The 19,313-nt window shown below is 41.6% G+C and overlaps 1 protein-coding gene across 1 annotated transcript in view; it reads right to left on the bottom strand.

Moving 5' to 3' along the window:
- nrxn2a (neurexin 2a) overlaps positions 1 to 19,313 on the bottom strand; it is a 203,501-nt gene that overhangs the window by 89,038 nt on the left and 95,150 nt on the right. The gene's annotated exons all lie outside the window — the stretch shown is intronic.

Genomic DNA, 19,313 nt, shown 5'->3' with positions numbered 1-19,313 from the left:
TGTTCCAAACCGGTCGTGTGCTTACAGCAAACGACAATGGCGATGTAAAACGCCAGCCTGGCCAAGGTGAGAAAGGTCACCCCGGTAAAGGTCAAAAGAGCTCCAGCAAATGTTCAACGTAAAAGAGTTGCAATGGTAAAAAACTAAAGCCCAGGTGTGGACGGTGAATGGTCAGACTGCTGTTAATTACAGCTCCTCTGCTGCTGCTGTGTCCCACGAGACACAGCTTGAAAAAGTTGCTCTATTGCCATGGTGTACAATCATGCGCATCTTAAAGGAAACATTCTCTCAGCAGAAAGCATTACTGATACCCAAATAAACTACCTAGTGCCTGCATCTGCATCATGTAGTTGCTGTTGTTGTTTTCCAATCTCTGAATTTCCCTATTGCATTTGGTAGTTCTGAGGTGTCTACCTCCTCGAAGTAGGAAGCCTTGTTTGTCGGTTTGTAAGGCTTAAATCGGCATCAGGGAGCCGATTTATATTTAAATGAGGCTGAAGGTCAGAGGTCATCATTGTGTGGCACAATGATGACCTCTGACCTTCAGCCTCATTTACCTATGACCTTCATCATGTCGTGTCATGTCACGTCACATCGTCCTGTTAGCCTGATGACTAGCGACAGAATGGAGACTGTGGCAGTAGCAGACTCTTGTCTATACTGATGGTTACCATATGTAAAAGTCTGTGAAATTAATATGTTTATTTTTACATTGTATGTACGATAACCATCTATTAACACACATAATTATGGCCCTACTCATATACAGTAACAGAGAAAGATATGCTATATATATATATGACCTACCTTGCATGTTGGGCATTAGTATGAAATGTAAATGCAAGCTGTTTCCCACAGATTTATCATGCCAGTGTGATGTTTTTCACAGATCTTTTCCACATGGACAAAGCAGCTAAGTGTGATTGGTTTGGCCAATAGCAGCTGAGTGCAATAGATAGGGGCCTGATGTGGTTTGCCGTGTTTCCCATTTGATGTCTGGTATGCTTCAGTGGTCTTCAGTAACAGCATCTCTGTTTGATTGCAACAAAAGCTTATAGGGACATTTCAACAGAGAATTTCTTTCAACCGAGATCTGTTATGAATTTACTGCTGATCAGTAAAGAGTCTAGGTCTAGGCTAGTAAATAGCCAACTTTAGAAAGAGAAAATCATGATGGCATATTAAAAAACGTGATCAGGCCTAACAAAATATGTAAAGGCTGGTATATGAACATAGTGACCCCACCTCTACACACGACTGGACACGACTGGAGAACGCTGAATTATAAATAATAATATCCAATAAAATCCAGCAAACCAATATAGTTTAACTCAGGCTGCCACAAATTACAAACACAATAATATACAAAAAGACAAAACCATATAAAAATACAGAAAAATGCATCCTCACCCGTGTTAGATAAGTAAACAAGTCTTTGCTATTTTATAAAATGGTGGCGACGCCATATCTGTCAGTATGAGAAATACAGATGAGAAAATAATGGTTAAGATTCTGACACCATCTCTTCAGAAATTACCCCTGTGATTAAATCCCCTGGGAAATATGTGTGCCTGAAGAATCCAGAATACCTTGCAGCGATTCTCAGGATACACACACAAACACACACACGCTTTGATAGCAGCGATTCTCAGGATACACACACACACACACACACACACACACACACACACACACACGCTTTGAGAGCAGCGATCACGAGTTATGTGCGGATGAGGGCTTGACGTCTGGTCATTTTCTCCTCCTCCTCGATTTCCCGCTTTGTTAAGCACACTCTGGTGCAGTGGCAGGGGGTTTGCCAGGCACTGCTGTGGGTGTGTTTGTTTGTTTTTGGCCATACTGAGTAACATATGCCCTGAGCCTTCCCACTGTCTTCCTCTCGTGCTGCAGTACACCAACATCATGCTCCACCGAACATCCTGCATGCTGCTTAACACAGGGTATTTAATGGACAATTGACTCAAGCAGAGGGCTTCATCTAGGGCCTGAAAAAACATATCAACATGCCCAATGCACTTAGGTACACACACACACACACACACACGAGAACACACACGAACACACACACACATTCACAGACACAGACACACACGAGAACACACACACAGACACACGCACACTCTTTCACATCAACACTCACTCAAAACAGGCCTGTAATCTGGACAAACAAGGCAAAAAGGATGACATGAATATCAGTATCCTGATACTTGTACAATGTATGTCCCAATTGATTGGGTAGAGTTTCTAAATATAACACTTCCTGTAAACCACTTGCATTAGGGTTTTCAAGTGTTCCAATCTGTCTCTATATTCACACTAACCCTACCCTCTGTAGCTCGCATGCGATCTGACACTCATTAAAATGCCATAAATCCACTGGACTATATTAAAGACAAGAATGAAAAGCAATTAAAAGACTGTGTAACAGACTGAAATAGACATGACGTGTATTCTAAACATCTCCAGTCAAATGGAACGGTGGCCAGCAGACAGGATGCTGTGCTGTGAGCCAACCTCAGTCCTCGACACCTGAAAAGACGTGCTATTGGCAGAGAGACAGACCCCTTCCTAGTACGCCCGTCTCCCATGCCAGAGGTTGCAACTTCGAGTCTGGCTCGAGACTATGCTTCTCTACACAACGCAGGTTAACCACACACAGAAAGACCTTCAGACACCAGAACATTCCACAGGAAAAGCAGGGAGTGCTCTAACTTACTCTTCAACACAGCTTATCTGTAGACTATGTGAACTAAATTGTGGATACTTTTGCATTGCTTAGATACAAAATGCAGTCTGACATTCATGGATACCTGTCTCAGTCAATGTTAACCACCAGGAAAACTCTGTGCAACTACTGTTCAACTACTGTTCAACTTTCAGTTCAAAATTTAGATCACTGTACATGGAAAGATGCTATATTTTGACAGACAAATTAAACTATACACTTGAAATAAGACAGATTGTTCTGAAAAAAAAAAATGTCCAGAAGATTTTTGCTTCTGCTTTGTTCTGCTTGTTTGCAGTAATCCAAAAGTAGTAATACCGTATTTGCATTGAAATGTACATGTATGACGGAGAAAATTAGATGTAGTTGTCGCTGAAGACATTTTCCCACTATTACTGCTGTATATGTAAGTCATCGACTATCAGTGAGACAAAATTACCCAAAAATGCTACTACAACAATGGTCTGGTACTTAGCAGACACTTTCATCCAAAGTGCCTACAATAGCATCTTTCATTGGCCAGGAATTGTTCGATGCATGACAACTGCTTGCCTTGAAATATTAATGGGATATGGGGGATTTAAGGGGTGAATAAGATGTTCAGATAAGATTTTTTTTCTAAAGATTCAAAGCAAAGGAGAATGTTGCTGTACTGTAAATGTGAAATTCGTAAAAATGTCACGCTCAATTCAGAGGACGCCACGGATTAGTATTAGGGCTGCAGGGTACTTCTAGTGGTAGTCTCGTGTGTTATGTCTCACTTCCTATAGTGGGAAAGAAAGTGTCTGCATTTGATTTGTATTATAATATGTAAGAGGTGTCATAGGTTTTTCTTTCCTTTTGCAATGCAAATCTAAACTGTGCAAATATAGAGGATACAGCATAATAACACATAATATATTCATTTAGCAATGATTCAAGTTGGCTGTGTTTTTTTAGTTCATTGTACATATAGAGTAATGGGAGCGAGCATATGCTATAGTTATGGCAGCATGAGGTCACTTTTGGGTTGGCATGAAGTATGAAGTGTTTTGGTGGGTTAGTGCATTTTGCACCAAAGGTTAACTGGTGTGCTGAGGAGTGTGTCTGTAAAGCCCACTATGTGAAGTGTTTTTAAAAAGTGTACATGTGTACAGTGTGAAAATGAGAAAAAAATGACAATATTCTCTAGTGTTCACCTGTGTATGGTCTAGTTCCTTGAGATGTTTCCATGGTTTTTCTCACCAAAAGGCCGTCGCGGCTCATCCATATTGGCAAGTGGGGCGGTGCCCTGTCACAAATTAATCCATTTGAAAACATAGATCCTTAAAATAAACGTTTCATTAATTGTTGTTTGATAATGTATTCAATTAGATCTTTAAGTCTAAGTAATGTCTAATGAATATTCCATTATACTGTAGAAAGCACTCGACTGGAGAGAAGCCCTCTGCCTGCAGCAGACAACAATACACAGATACTAAAGTTGGCTAACAAGCCATCAGCCACTAGCGCCGCTAGCTAGCCTTATGGCTCTGACACATCAGCCATCTTGAACTTGCACTGTAACACGTCGACTCCTCCTGGCCACACTGCATTTTGGGTAGGCACATGTTTCTTATTTCTGCCCGCCGTGGCAAATCAGATCTTTATTGTGTGGTCGTGTAAGGGCAGGGCAGGGCTGCTGTGTGTCGGTGTTTGATGACTTAATTGTCACTGATTGACAGTGTTCACGGTTAAGGGTTTGAGGTATTTATATACGTATTTGTGTTCTACGGGGGAGGTAGCCTGTGTGCACTGGGAGTAAGGAAAGGACAGTGACAGCCGAAGTGTTGCCCCAACAGTGTTTGAGGCCTGCTGAGAGTTCTCTGCAGGCCGGACTTTTACAACGAAGGTTCCAGCTCTCCAGCTGCAGTCATCTTGTAGCTCAGAGGATGAGGAGGCTGCTAACACACTGTGTTGGAAACATAACTGCCGGTGCAATGTATTTGATGACGGAGACTGATGGTTGAGTTTTGAGAGCGCATAGGCTTTTATCATATTAAATTAGCACAAATTATCATTTTAGGATTCAATTTAGCATTGTTGGTGGTAACCTGTGAGTTGAACTTCTGCAGGGAGCCCCTGAGCTAAACGCGAATTTAAAAAGGTGGATACAGACGGAAACATTGGACAAAACCTGCCAATCATCATTTGAGTAACACCCAATGGCCAAATGAAGCAAGAACATGTCACGTTCTGTCAAGCAGCGCATTTGTATGTGCAGCAGTTACACAATATTAAACTTGTGCTCGATTTAACTTGATAGCCCCAACTATTTATCTGGTTACGAGCCGCTAAGGGATTACAATTACAGCATGTCTCTAAAAAAATACACTGTGTATGTACTCTCTCAATTAGTTCTTGAGGTTCCAAAAACTCCAGCAAAGCTACAATAAAACTAGTCAATTTTGCTACCGTGTTAGTACTCTTACATAAAGGAGTACAACAAGCACAAACACACAACACAAAACAAGACCTTTACAACCAGACCTTTTCAGTACCAGTGTGCTAGTGTGCATCCACAAGAGCATCATCAGAGTTAAGTGTGCGCAACTGCCATTGGAGGAGGGAAAGCAGACTTAAGCACCTGCATCTACCACTCTCTGAGCAGACTCAGAAATAACCTAACACCGTCAATGTTTACACAAACAATCACATTTAATCTTACTGCAGAGAAACATGAAACGCTGGAAAAACATCATTATATCCATCGGTGATCCATCGGGTCCTTTTAACTAGGTCCTCTGACCTGTATCATTACCGCTGAAAAATGACAGAATCTATCTTTTGCCACTAGGTCTCCCTGATGAATTAATTAAAATGTTGCTGGATACGACAATAATGCGATGTAAACCACACCATGTGATAAAAACACAACGGAAAATGACCCATGCATTTTATATAAATGCTTAAATGCAATAAAGTCTAGCGTTGAGCGTGTTGGTTCCTGAACATTGTGCATTGCGGGTGGTTCCTCAGTGGACAGTGGCACAGGGAGGCGTAGAGGTATTCATGTGTCTTCCTTGCAAATGGTTTTGCTGCTGCTGCTGCGTTTGGCATAGTAAACAGCAGCTGGACGCATCATTAGTATTTCAATGGAAGACAAAAGTGGCTCATCTTTTGCACTTGAGTGTCTCCAGTCAGCATCTTTGATTGCCTTGCACCTTATTGTGGTGTGGAGACTCAGTGTTTGCTGGTTCGCTAATGGGCCTCACTAATTTCCCATTTGTAATAATGATCAAAAAGCAATTACAACAGCAGGGATAAATGCAGCTGAACAAAGGCAACCATCAATCAGGGAAGAGAGGCATCATTGTTTCTCTCTTTCTCTCTCCCCCCCCCCCCACACACACACACAAACACACACAAACACACACATATAGAGAGAATGTGATATACATGTTTACGTAGTTACCAGCCTCATTAAGCAGAGCTCTCAGACCTTTCCCTTTTGGGAAAGATCCATTCAGCAATACCTCCATTATCTCCAGAGAATGTGCTAGACAGGCTCATAGGATATGAGCGCAGCAGTCAACAGGTAGAAAGGTCTGAAAATGATGATTGTCTGTACAGTGAGAAAGAGGTGGACTTGTGACAAGTGAAAAAAAAAATGTAATCCTTCAAATCAAACCCATTCCCAAATCAAACCCATTCCCAAATCAAACCCGTTCCCAAATCAAACCCATTCCCAAATCAAACCCGTTCCCAAATCAAACCCATTCTCAAATCAAACCCGTTCCCAAATCAAACCCGTTCCCAAATCAAACCCATTCCCAAATCAAACCCGTTCCCAAATCAAACCCGTTCCCAAATCAAACCCGTTCCCAAATCCAAAACACTCCCAACAGAGCACTGAGGTCTAGTCAGGTCAACTCTGCATGCAGTGCAACGGACTACGCCCACTTCCCACTGTTACCCCACTGACCCTATCAGGAGTTACCAGGCACAAAACTTTTCACACTTCAGTCTAGCAATATAACCGTGTCTTCTAGCAATGGTAATTTCATTATCACTGTCATAGACAGATATACACAAATATACACTATGTAATACCAACACATGGTAATGTCCCTTGGGTACTTCAGTTCAGCCTGGGGTGATTGCCCAACACAAGGCAAAAAAAAAAAAACATGGATCCACAGCAGTGTAGTGTTGTGTAAGTGGACTGAGTTTCAGACATATATCCATACAGTGTGTGTGCATTAAGCATTAAACCATTCCCTTGCACTGCTTACAGGTCCAGGATGAGTCATTACTTTGTCTGGGGAAGGGAGGGGGCGTATGGGGGGGGGGCGTATTGGGGGGGGGGGGGGGGGGGGGGGGGGGGGGGGGTGCAGCCTACAGCTTCAAGCTGTGGCAGGAGAGGGCAGGGAGCTCACTAGTCATCTACTGACCACTCCCCTGGACTCCCTCACCTCTGCAGAACACTTAGAGCACAGGCCGCCTCTGCTAACACTGAACAAGAGAGGGCGGGATACTATTGAGACCTTTGACAGTCTGGTGTACAGGATGAAAAATGCGAGACTTGTGCGAGGCTATCTGTATTATTCTCCTGTATACTGGGTGGTGGGGCTCAGAAGCTCTGTGTGTGTGTGTGTATGTGTGTGCATATCTATGTGTGTGTATAGGTTTGTATGTTTATACCATAAATCCTCAAATAAAGACTGGGATTCATTTAGAGGCCGGGCTTCAGATAGTAGCCGGGGGCGTGGTCGATACGGACAAATAAAGGCCGGCCCCGTATACAAGCTGGGGGTAAAAGAAAGGTAGCCTAACGGTAGCCTATTTTACTGTAGCCTACCAGCATCAGTCCATCAGCACAAAGCAGACATCACAATTTAATTGAATGCATTTCATAAATACATATTCTCCTCATGTTTAATGTTGTTGGCTAATTTCATGGCTGTTTGCAATAAAAAAATAAAAAAATTCAGCCTACAAGGTGAATTTGTTATTATACAGTTACTTGCCTAAACGATAGAAGACATTCCTCCAAAATACCTCTTTTCAATGATTTTGTTGCCGTTTCGTGATTTCCTTTTTCTTCAGGCTAATATAACTTTAACGTCCCAGGTGTTGCGTACCCATTACTTGCTGACTTCAAGTTACAATGACTTTCTGCTACGTTAAATGATGGACTTCTTGCGGAATGATATGAAAGATGTGAATTAGAAGCACAAAACCCGTTGCCAATGACAGCGGCCATTAACTTTTCGAGGTTGTGAATATCAAGAAATTACAGACCTGCTAACGTTGTAAAATCAACAGAACTTTTTTGAGGATTCTGAAGAGCCGTAAGAAATAAAGGCTTGCCCCTAATACAAGCCTGCCCCAAATACAGGCCGGTGCGCTGTGCAGCCTAAGTAAATAAAAGCCCCGGCCACTATTTGAGGATTTACGGTATGTATGTGTGTATAGGTATGTGTGTGTATATGTATCTGTGTATAGGTATGTGTGTGTAAAGGTATGTGTGCGTGATGGAAGCCAAATCCATCTTGTCCCTTCCATTTCCCACACCTCTATACTGCAACAGTTCCAGTCAATGTGACTGTAGAGGAGAGAGGAGGAGAAAAAAAAAACCTCCAAGCTGCTTCACTCCTGTCAGTGTCAGGGCACACAGTGGCTGTGGAAGGGCACCATCAGTGAAGTGAAGCTCACTCTTTTGTTCTGCACCCATGCAGTATCTGACCCCATCATACTCCAGAGCAGGTGAGGTGAGCTCGGCCCACATCTCTGCTCTCATCCATACCAAATCAGGGCTCGCAAAATCGCTAGCCTGACATCCCGGGACATGCAAGTTCTCCCGTAGGGCTATCAGAACCTAGCCTGGATACCAGACCGAACTTAGCCCCGCCCACACATTTTTTGGTTGGGAAGTTCGGTCTGGCATTACTCCATTGAGGAGAAATTATCTGCGGACAGACATTGCCGTACCAATCAAATTGTCAAGGCGGGCTTTATACGATGATGGACAGATGATCAACAGTAACGTAACCAACCACGTCACAAAAAGGCGCTTGGTTTGGATTTCGTTTACAACAAACATGGCTGCCGCTGGAGAGCTGAAATGTATAGATTCGAGTCCATTTAGACATTGACAGTGCATTCATTTTGAAAGAGGAACAAAGAAACGCGATCAAGGCATTTGTCAATCGAAAAGATGTTTTTGCCTTCCTTCCTACGGGATCCGGTAAAAGTTTAATTTATCCTGGTCACATACAACATTGTTCTGATTGGTTGTAGGTAACCAATTGAGCGAAGAGGCATTTTTTCTCCTGGTTCGGTTGAAACACGCCCCATAATCACAGCCCAATGGAGCGATATCAGACTCATATTCTGACTAGAATTATGAGTATGACATCGTCAGGCTAATCAGAACCTTTATAACGGGGAAAATGGGGGAAAAAACGGCCAGCAGCGGCCCGAAAAGAACATAGGAAGAAGAGCAAACTTTAGGAAGATGAATAATGATATGTATGATGATTGCAAATGCTTTTTTTTTTTATTGCTTTCCCGAAAATATCTGCCTTTCTACAAAAAACAAATGCTCTTTTTTAATTTCGGCTGGTCTGATTCCTTCCTAGAAAACCAAAATCTGAGGAATGCCTGTCTCAAGGGCTACCAGGGATTTGTAAATTGTGCAAAGACAGAGACTGAACACGAGCGTTTGTGGCGTGCCGAGGCGGTGGTGGCTGGTCTCATTCATAGTTACACACACTGGTTTATGTCTTCTTCCTCCTCCCAGGTGTTCAGTGTGTAGTGTGCTGAGCATTACAGCTCTGAGCAGTACAAGTGCTGGTGCCTTTCCAAAACGCACCCGGGCCAATTACACGCACAGCTGCCAGAGATGTGTCAAAGACGTACCTCTGCCCAGACAGCCCAGAGGAAGAACTGCTCCTACCTCAACAAGTGCTACTGGCAAGAGCAGCATATGGCTGAGGAGAGGTTGCTGTGTGTGTGTGTGTGTGTGTGTGTGTGTGTGTGTGTGTGTGTGTGTGTGTGTGTGTAGTTTGTGTTTGTGTGTGTGTGTGTGTGTGTGTGTGTGTGTGTGTGTGTGTGTGTGTGTGTGTGTGTGTGTGTGTGTGTGACAGAGGGTAGTCAATTGCAGTCTATTACTGAAATCAGGGCAGTATTCTTGTATTGTTTCTTTTAACGATTTCCAGAAATGCAGGTTCAAGATAACAATTTTCATCAGTCCAAATGACATGTAGAAGATTATGGCATATATTTAAGGAAAATTACAAACAGAGAAAGGCTTTGAATTCTAATCATATCTGACCAGCTAACATGGATGCATTGCTGTGCTTCAGAGAACATGCAGCTATACAGTCATTTGTTGCACAGAAGAACATTCAATGGCAATAAAAGGACTGCATTTTTAGAGCATTCTTGCTTGTGTATTACTTAACATATACATCAACACTATTTTCTCAGTACAAACATTTTAGATTTGGTGCCCAAAAAATACACAAAAATATTTTAAGTATTTTAAGTAGAAAAAGAACATACTGCAACCTCAACTGGAGCAAAAACTGAAAACTACTGTTGACTCTCTTTAAAAGATGATGTTATTACACTGAACTAACTCATTCTGAATCATGTAAGATTAGAGTAAAGCAATAAAATAGGAACACAACAAATGATCACATGGGGTCTCTGAAGGACCTTGCTGCCACCACTTCCTTGTTAAGTGTATTCCCATAGGCCTTTGCAAAAACTCTGAAATTAGCTCAGGCTTAGCTGACTAGCTTCATGTGTGTGTATTAATGTTATTTCGTATTAGAAACCAATACAATTTGGGTGATAGGTTGTGTCTTAATCTTTTGCATTGACATGTGCCATGCTTTTTATCCCATGAGTGTTGAGTGATTACAGTAATTCATAATGCTCAAAATCTCAGCGGGTCTTCCATTTTATTACCCAATATAATGAATGCTCTAAATATAGCGGCACAACTTATTTGAGAATGTGCCATCTCAAGAATAAGTGACTTTGCAATATATCCAACTGAGGTTGCAAATGTTTTCCATTAGACAAATTTAGATTATTAATTTGAATAATTATCACACGCATGTTTGTACATTTTACATCCTAGGCCTAAATAAACTGTCCAGAATGGGCATGAGATGGGCTATATTGACTCTACTTCTCTCCTCTTTTGCGCAACAGTGCTGCCTTTTCCGTCAGCTGTTTCCGCCCTCAAAGTAGGGCCAAGGGGCCTACATTCATTTTGTAAACGGAAATAGAAATACTCTGTTGATTCAACACATTTCATTCACCGTGTCCAAATTACAATTAAGTAAATTCAACGCAACTATTGTTTTCAGTGAAGGGTAAACTTATACCTCACTAAAGGACATTTCATCTTCCATCTTACTGCTTGACTCGTAACTGAAAGTGCAAACCCACTGCAGTGAAATCTTAAGAGATTACATACTCTGCATCTGTGCATGAAGCATTGTTTTTAAACTTCAGAATGCAATTCTGCATGGTCTGAAAGTTGAATAAAAAAAAAGAAGAAAAACAAGTATGTTATATTTTAGTTTTTAATACATTTTTAGTATTTTCAGCTTTTTAGATTATTGTCTGTTGCTGTTTATCAACTATCCCCATCAACACAGTAAAGCCAAAGAACAAATGTACTCATATTTGGACAGAAACAGATGGCTGGATCCCTCCAGACCAGCTGAAGGATGTGAGCTCTTTAGAAGCCCTGTAATCTGCTTTGAGGCTCCAAACACCTACATTAAATATTGAAATGACAACCAAATGAGAAACAGAGGATGGGAAACAGAATGTGAAACACAGACAGGGAGGAATAGATATGGGAGGTACAAGGAAGATATTCAGACATAATGTAAATGTACAGAGATGACAGAAGACTTAAGCATTTAAGCATGTTGCTAATTACTTCACATGCTAAAGATCAGAGACGTGCACAGGAGGGGGCTAAGGTTGCTCGGGCAACTGCCCGTTTGCCCTCCTTGACTGAAGTTGCCCCTCCGAAGGAAATATATATATATTTTTAAATACTAGTATTACGGCTGCAGAACTTCATGTAGGCCTGGATAAAATAATCGCGGAATAAGCGTCCAGGGGACGGGGGCGTGGCGGCGGCGGTGACAAAAATGAACGTGTTGCCCCTTTTTTCCAGGGCTGAGCAACTGCCCTTCAAAATTCCTTTGCACGTCCCTGCTAAAGATTGTGGTTACATTTGGTAATGCCGGACTGATGCTTGACTGTGATGCTGAACATTGATCAAACCTGGGGGGAAAAAACGACTAACTAACACCAGAAACAATCATTAGCGTCAAATGCAGTCTGGTAACCTGTAAGCTGTCATTTCCAAGCTAACACTAATGGTTCTATGGATGTTCACTTCATGACCTCCTCAACATTCACAATATATTTGCAGTATTAAAAATCCAGTTTTTCCTCACAAGGAGGTGGTGGCAATCTAAATGGTTCATGATCATGGTCTAATTTTAGCTTGCTTAACGAACAAATACATACAGTATGAAAATGTATACATTTTAGATTATAAATTTAAATCTATAGGCTTTGGTGCCTAAGATAACATTTGTCATTCATATGGGTTCTGAATGATTTACATAATGGTTACTTATCGGTGCTTAGCAGAGCTAAGCAGGAATTGAGTTGACTTGTTCGTACAAATCACACCTTTCCTCCAACTGGAGTTCCAATCTCTGACAGGAAGATAAAGAGTTCTCCGAGAGAACACCTCTCTGAGTTGAAGGTTGGAGTGTCATTAGTATGGAGACTTTTCTAGAATCACATTTCCATGACAGACTCTTATATCTGCCTTTCTGCCTAAAATGTCAGTCTCTGTGTGTACACCCTAAGAGTACAGAGGGGAAACCCCCCAGACCAAAGCTTCCTCCTGTTGCCAGGGATCTTTGCTAGTGCCAGCAAGGGCTCTGTATAAAAATCGATAGCTATTAATGATTCTGACATTTAGTAGGAGCTATGAGGGTGAGCTAGCTGAATGCCTGGGCTTTTATGGCCCCCCTGTTCATTTACAGAAGGAGCAGATAAGACAAAATGGGAAGAAGAAGAGAATGAGATAGTGTTTTATTACGGCGGAGGATGCGCTCACTCAACCCGCTCTTGGAAAGCTGCGATAAAACATCTGCAGCCAGGTGTGAGCGGGAGCAGCCAGGCCGTATCTGCCTCATGCTACAATGGCAGCAGGTGGACGTCACTCCCAGAGAAACATGCAAAACAGATCATGAAAACCTCATGCCCTGGAGGCTTCTCAAGGCAAAAGCATACCTTATTCTACTCTCTCATTTTTTTTAACAATGACAAAGGAAATTCTTATTATTTTATTAGTATTGTTAATAAAATATTGTTATTATTGATTTTTTTTTTTGTCACGTCTGATCTAGTTGCCTAGATCATATTTTGAAATATCCAATACACCTATTGACATCTTTCCAAAGAACCTCACAGAAAATGAGGAAAAAACGGGATTTTTAATACTGCAAATGTATTGTAAATGTTGAGGAGGTCATGAAGTGAACACCCACAGAAGCATTAGTGTTAGCTTGGAAATGACAGCTTACAGGTTACCAGGCTGCATTTGATCACGCTAACATTAGATAACGGGAGGGAGATGAAACCGCTGCAACACTGAGCGGCCATGCTGGGAAAGCAAATGGCATTTGGATTGTTCTGGATGGATGGAGATTTAGAAGCGATTTCCTTTTGAGTCTTGCAGGGGGGACTCAAGGACAACATAAACAAACAGCAGCAGCATTCAAGAAAAAAAACAAAAACAGTGCTTTCTGCTTTTTACCGTTCACTGCTGCTTCGGCTCCTAAGATGTATCATTTAAACTATCATTTATAGCCATGTTGGTCAACCAATTGCACATTTTGGACTATTTTAATCTTTTATTTTTATTTAAAAATGATATTCTGAGTGACCGAACCATGGGCTAAGCATAGTCTTTTGGCAACTGGTTCAAACTTGAACCTGCAATCTGCACTGCATATAGGAGCTTTTATACGGAAGTATATCTGGGCCCATTGAGGATAAAACCATCACTCCTTTACTTGATGTATAATGCAAAGAGATCTTGTTCAGGATTTTATTAAAGAAAAGCACGGAAAGAAGTAATGCATTTGGAGACATTTAAATGCAGCTTTCTAATTCTGCTGACATTGTAACAAGGGCTTCAGGTGTGGCATTTAAAAAATGCTAAAATACTAAAACTATTTAACATAAACGAGAGCTGTTTCATAGTCATCCTGTAATTTTTGTACACTAAGTGTTACTGAAGTACGAAATTAAGAGTTAAAAGTAATTTTGATTTAGTGCACAAAGATTTTTGAAAATTTAAGAAGCACCTTTCCTGCACAGCTGCAATAGTGAATAGTAACAACAGTTGTGTTGACATTGAACACACAAATATGTTTTTTCTCTCTCTGAGGTCTTTGAAAAGAATGTATATCTCTACGATTTGGTTTATGCTCTGACACACAATAATTTCATATTAGTCATGAGCCAAAACAGGATGGTAATTTAACTTAATATTTTTGTTTGTTTTGAGCTACAAAATGATCCCACTGTGCTTGGGCATAACAAACAGATGAGTAAATTATTGATTTTCATCAGTTCAGCTTTATACATTTACCGCTCTCCTTTCAGTTTATCAAATTAAATAGTATTTTTTTTTTAAATTAAACACAAACTACTGGGAAATATCCCACAACACATTCCTGTACGCTCACAAAGCAAGGAAAATTAATTAATAACAAGATAAAAAGACACTTTTAAAAAGTAAATTCAATTGTCCCCACTTGATTAAATGGCCTACTGAGTCACTGTAGGCATAGTGAAGGGTAGATAATGAGAAAACGAAAACCTCAAAGCTGGCAAAGCACAAAGCAGACCCTCTTTAAACGGCAGGTCACAAGAAAGCAAATAAACACTACCAATGTACCCAAAATAATGTAATCCCTTGGTGAGAAACTATCAGCACTAACAAGTTCCAATCATCACAGTGACTAAAATAGGTTATTCTGGGTCCAACAATAAAGCATCCATAAAATGCCTCTAAACCACCGAAGGCAGCTCCTAATAACACCAAACAGTGCTCATTTTTAGAAAGCAGCGGGGAGGCAAAATCTATTAAATTGCAGGCTATAGTCCTGTGCTGTTAAAAATCATACAATATATTTCATACTCGCGGAAGCTGATGATTTATCTTGTGTGCCTGCCGCCCCTGAACTAATATAGCTGTGAGGCGAGCTCCGTGGGGGGTGTGGAGTCCCAACGATCGGACTTTACGGGGGACCTCTCTCAGGAACACAGCAGTACGTGCTGCCTGCCCACCTGACCCAATCACTCTGTGCCCCTCACTGGGCACGTTGGCAGACGCGTCCTAACGCAGATACGTAAGCCCTCTCCCCTCTTTTGTGACAGATGTGCTCGGCAAACAACACAAGGGGCCGATATGAAAACACTTTTAATGACATTCATTTGACTTCACCGTCATTAAAAAAAACCCATATCAAACAGTGCACTGAACACGTGCTGTATTCTGTCCCGGCACTCTACGTTACTGGTTTTGTGTTTAATCGCTTCTATTTTCACAGAACGCATCGTTCGATGAACAGCTCCACTGCAGGAGACCCACACAGTAATTTGTGTCAGAGCATCAAACACAGCCTTTCATATTTCAACCACCACCCCTCTGGCAGATGCCAACAGATACCAATCTGCCAATATTTTCGAGCAGCTAGGACTGCTCTCCTTTAATGAGCTGAGGGCTATCTTCTCATCTCATCATATGAATCATATTTATGAGAGCACCTAAAGGTCGAAAAAGGTCGGGGGAGGAGTCGTTCAGGGGTGCATTCTAAACTGGCAAATGAAAACGTCCTTTGGAGGGCTAAAGATATCTGAGATCAGACTTTGATGTCTAAACATATCACAGTTCATTTGACATATCAAGGGTTAACAGGCTATACTGGTTGTTATGCAGGAAAGGTATTCAAATCTACTGTGCTACTGTGGTGCAGATGTACGTACGTACGTCAGCAGAAATCGGGTGCTGTGCCTTTTCGTTTTACGTCGCATGTACTAAACCTGCGGCTGAGCGCTTAACCAACGTCGCCCTCGAACCGTAATTTGCTGCGCCTGCGACTGAACGGTATCATTCAATCACCGGTGCAATCGAATGGAATCATGGAACTGCTGACCGACATTAAAATAAATCAAAAGTCTAGCGATCAGGAAATAAATATACACGCTAATAAGGTCAAAGAGAGAGATAAAACAGGACAGTACTTCTACATCACTTTGTGCAACTATAACAAACATATTCAATAGTGTAGTATTCATTTACATGTAGGGAGGGGGTGAAGTAAAAAAGCGATGGCAAGACATAAAAAAGGCAAACAACAGTAAAGGGTGCTTTAAGTATGGGAGAAACAGTGGAATCAGTATTCTGAGCACCAGTTTTGCTAATTTGTACCATTCACACATCTAACGCAACATGTGGATTACATATGCTTTTGAAAGGCGCTCAATTTTCACAGCGAAACAGATTTTCATACATACAACGGAATACGTAATCAATCGCTCATTGCGATTCTCCTCCCATAATTCTCAGGGAAACTCCCTCCCACTAATGCATATGCGACATGAGGGGCGACAGTGGTACAGGAGGTAGAGAAGTCGGTTAGTAATCAGAAGGTTGCTAGTTCGATTCCCTGTCGAAGCGTCCTTGAGCAAGACACTGAACCCCTAATTGCTCCTGATGCGCAGTGTGCCATCAGTGTAAAATGTAAAATGTGTATACCTTGTAAGTCGCTTTGGATAAAAGCGTATGCTAAATGACTAAATGTAAATGTAAATATGCAAAACTCCAAAAGCCCCACTTGCCATTCTGTGCTTCTGTAGCGGGCACAAGGCAGTTTTAGCCATGCGTGGTCTGTTCATGGCATGGTTTTAGACGCACGATGTGATGAAATTACACCTAACCATTCGCCATTTGTCATTTGCCATTACCACTAAACCTTTGCCATTGCATGAAAGGGGTTCATGAATGGACTACAATTTTATGTAACTACCACGATATGAGGTCGTAGGATTTCCCCCCCCCCCCCCCGTGTGACCTCTTTGGTAAGCTCTTTACCCAGGAGCAATGTTTCTCTTCGGGATGCAGTACAGTGTGGAAATAAGTGCTTCATTAAGCTGTTATGATTCCGCAGTTGTTATTAAGGAACGATGACCTACTTAGCCCCGCCATATTCAGAATTTGATACGGGGAAATAATGATTATGGATTTTCATCCTGGTTTTGACAACATTGACTTTTGGTTCCAAAATGAGTTCGCTTCCTCCCCACCCGTAAGTGCTCATTTGACTCCGGCGGAAGCAGTCGCTGTTCAATCATTCACAGAATACACACATTTGACATCTTACCAGACAGACAGAGGGCTGCCGGTGAAGGGGTTGCAATACAAAATCCATCAAACATTTGCCCTCATTCTGTCAGCTTAGTCTCCTTTGTGCTAGAGTGACTGACTGACGGACTGTCTACATGGATATCGCCAAAATGCAAAAAAAAAAAAGAAGCCACTATGTTTCAATTCAGCTGCACTCTCCTCTGGGACAACCAAAACAGGTGTGCTCCCTTATATTGGAGCGTGAATCACATCCCTAATTCAGCCCGCCTTCTGGAGCCGTTTCAACAGTGCCCACATGCTGTTCTCATCCAATTATTTCTCCAATATCTGAATCTGGACAGGCATTGACCTTTCATTCCCAGCTGAATCTCTTATTAAAAAAAGTTTCCATTTTTTAAAACCCTTTCCTTCCTGCTAGACAATAACAAGATTTCACAGTGTGTTCCCGGGGCTAATGAACTGTTCAGCAGTCGGCCCCGTGGCCGGCATCTTGACGTGCGCTGATGTTGTGACGTGCGGGGTGGATACCTGGGTGAGGTGGACAATAGCAGCTGGAACAAGTGAGCGGAGCCCAAGAGCACTTCATGTCAGCCTCTTCAATTTGCAGCGTGCTAATCAGAATACCTGGAGCCTGACCTGAGCTGCACAGCAACAGCACAAAGTGAAGTATGACTTCCAGCAAGTGTCAGTGGATGTCACTTATAATTTGTGTAGACGAAGACAAAGGTGCACACCCATATGGAAAAGACTGTAAAATTCATACATGTTTCATTTTTAGACAATACACGATAACAGTGTGTTAACACCTTTCATATACATTAACATAGAAAAAAAATCTATGTTTTATATACGACCTACCTTGCATGTTGCATTATCCCATTTTAGTATGAAATGTAAATGCAAGCTGTTTACCACAGATTAATCAGGCAAGTGTTGACAAGTGTGTGACAGGTGTGATTCACATGTTATCACAGAGAGTGGAGAAAGAAAAGAATAGTCTATGGTCACTGCAGGGTGGCCTCAATCAATGAGCAATGGAAGAAGTGTGCTATTTACATTTCATTTCACTGCAAATAATCACACACTACGTTGAGCTCAATTTCGGGGACTTAATAAAACGAGGAGGCTTAATCCACTTCTCCTAACCTATTGAGTGGCATGGCTAATGAGGTATGTGATCCGTGCACCGCGCTACAAACTTTACCATTAGATGAGTTGTGCTAAGAGGACTTTGTTGGCTATATGTTTTAGTGTACTGGAGCTTGCTGTTGGACTTTAGACTTCAATCTATGGTTAAACCCTTACTTTTGGGAAGAGCCATGAGTATGTTTGAGTTCAATGAGCATTCACACTGAATCTGCTCAGTTATAACATGCATAGTCTTTTGGGAAACAAATGGAGTTACTGCATGGCCATTTTGGGGGAGACAAAACAGTCTTTTCTGGGTCATAGGGGAAGCTATCCTCCAAATGGAATGGTATTAATCTGTCAAAAGTATGGATCAAACTTTCAGGTTAATATGCATTGGTTAGACATAGCCTAACTGTCACATTAAAAGCAATCCTTTGACCTTTTCTTCGGTGGTTTTCACAGTCTGTTTACAGTGACTCAGTGTATATGTGTGTTCCCTTTAGAGCCTTTCAAACATCTCTCACAATATGGAAAGTGGCTCTATAGTGTTTCATATCTCATTCATATCGATATGGAATCGGAATCGGAATATGGTCTGAATAGAACCTTCAACTCAAAAGACATACAGAAATTCATAGGAAGACCTATCAAGATCAAGCATTGTTATAGGAACTGAGCACCGAGGAAGGCAGGCTAAACGGAAGAACTGCTCTCACTGAAGAAGTGTCCAAAGTTGTTGAGCATAGCAGTGGTCCATCTTTTGAACTGAATGTGTGCATGAATTTAACTGAATTGACTGCTTTGTGCCAGAAAAAAAACTCAAACATCAAAACACTGGCAAAAAGCTCTGCAAACAGCTCAATTAATTCCCCTCCTGCGGTTTCATTTATCTTGGTTGGAAACCTGCACACATACACACACTCACACACACACACACACACACACACACACACACACACACACACACACACACACACACAC

This window comes from Clupea harengus, chromosome 8 (genome assembly GCF_900700415.2).
Source record: "Clupea harengus chromosome 8, Ch_v2.0.2, whole genome shotgun sequence".
Classification (NCBI taxonomy): Eukaryota; Metazoa; Chordata; class Actinopteri; order Clupeiformes; family Clupeidae; genus Clupea; species Clupea harengus.
This window is presented reverse-complemented; position numbering and strand designations above follow the sequence as displayed.